General features: G+C 40.8%; 1 pseudogene; it reads right to left on the reverse strand.

Moving 5' to 3' along the window:
• Positions 1 to 711: 711 nt before the first annotated feature.
• LOC138149298 (olfactory receptor 2AG1-like) lies at positions 712 to 1,655 on the reverse strand (annotated as a pseudogene).
• Positions 1,656 to 1,908: the final 253 nt, after the last annotated feature.

The raw sequence follows: 1,908 nt of genomic DNA on the forward strand, positions 1-1,908 counted from the left end.
CTCCTTGTAGCATGTTTTACACTGTATCTTCTGAATAGTTCTCCATTTCTAGCATGTAGCTTCCTGTTTATACCCAATATTGCTCAATGTGTGACCCTCAACTTTATTTGATAAAAGTAAAAACTCATTAACATAGTTAGTCAAAAGTGAATTTCCTCTGCAAGTAATGGATTTACCCTTCCTTGACATCTTCAAGCAAAGGCTGAATAGACTCATGGGAAAATAATTAATACAGGGGATGCTGTTCACATAGGTGATTGATGAGTTGTTATTTGTGGTCTTTGAAAATCATGAAGATTGAGAAAAGTGTCACAAGACTAAGGAGGGACAAGTTTTATGTTAGTTTTAAAAATTAGGAAAGTGTACCCTTTAAGATATAGGCTGCTTTTTTGGACTACAATTCCTTAAAAAAAAATTCTAGAATGAGTTATGAAGTGTGAGTTTTGTTACCTGGGCACAATTATTTCCAAGAATTAGAGAAATCAAATATTTTGTACTTCTCTAAAATTTCTCTTTTGTTGTCTCTTCTGTGAATGCCTCTCACCTCCTGAATGACCTCAGGTATAAAATTTAGGAGTGTTGAACAATAAAAGGTGAAATTTTATTATTGTGCCCCATGAGATGGTTCCAGACAAATGGAAACAAGCCTAAAGAGAATTTGCTAGCTACTCATTTTCAGCTGAAAGATAAAGCAAAGGTCTGTTTAGGGTTCTACAATTTTGGTGCTGAGGGGCCTTTCCCTAGCAGTTTCTTGAGGGTTCCTAGTACATTCTTGTTCCTCAGGCTATAGATCAGGGGGTTCGGGGCTGAAGTAATAATGGTATAGAACACAAAGAGGATATTGTCCTGAGGAGGGTTATGGTAAGCACTGGGCAGGACATACATGAGCAAAGCAGCTCCATAGTAGAGTCCAACCACTGTCAGATGGGAGAGCATGTAAGGGGAGCTTTCTGTCTCCCCTGTTTTAATGGCATGTGGAACACAGCAGTCAAAACTAGTGTATAGGAGACAAGAATAACAGAGAGGGGAATAAAGAGGAAGGTCCTTCCCGCTGTATATACTATGAACTGGTACTTTGTGGTGTCAGCACATGCCAGCTTCAACAAAGGAGGGATCTCACAGAGCAGGTGTCATATCTCCTGGGTCCTACAAAAAAGGAAGTGCATAATGTATATGGTGTGCACAAGGGCATTCATGAATGCCAAGAGGCAGGATGTGGCCACCATGGACCAGCAAATTTTTGGTCTCATGAAGACCATATACTTCAGGGGATGTTGGATGGCTACATAGCAGTCATATGCCATGAAGGCCAACAGGATATCTTCAGCCCCTCCAACTGTCAGTAACAGGAACATCTGAAATCCACAGCCTAAAAAAGAGATGGTGCTCTGGCCACGCAAGTAATCCACAAGTATTTTGGGGGAAATGACAGTTGTAAGGAGCAGATCCATAAGTGAGAGCTGGCTGAGCAAGAAGTACATAGGCACATGCAGCCTCTTGTCCATAGCAATCAACAGGAGCAGGAGGCCATTGCTGATCACAGCTACCAGGTAGAGGGATATGATTGTGGCACAAACCAGCCCAGGATACTTACTGTCCTGGAGAAATCCAATGAGGAAGAAACTGTTCTCCAAGGTGATGTTCCAGAGTTCCATTATACAGGATCATTTTTTTGTTCCTGTATAAAAACAGAGAGGTAAGTACATAGAACCAACAAATCCAGGAATACTATAAATGCATGATGTTACAGGCCACTAAAAGTCAGTGGGTAGTAAGTCAATAAGGTGAGAGCCATCCCTTAGCCAATTGGACTCACGACAACAATTACTGAGTTTACTTTCTGATAAAAAGTATTTCTTCTCTGACAATTGACAGAGATGACCACCAAATTGAGCCAAGTAAAGGGTA

Source organism: Petaurus breviceps, unplaced genomic scaffold, assembly GCF_028583685.1.
Source record: "Petaurus breviceps papuanus isolate PSGF00001 unplaced genomic scaffold, PetGlider_PUasm1.0 90845, whole genome shotgun sequence".
In the NCBI taxonomy this organism is placed as follows: domain Eukaryota; kingdom Metazoa; phylum Chordata; class Mammalia; order Diprotodontia; family Petauridae; genus Petaurus; species Petaurus breviceps.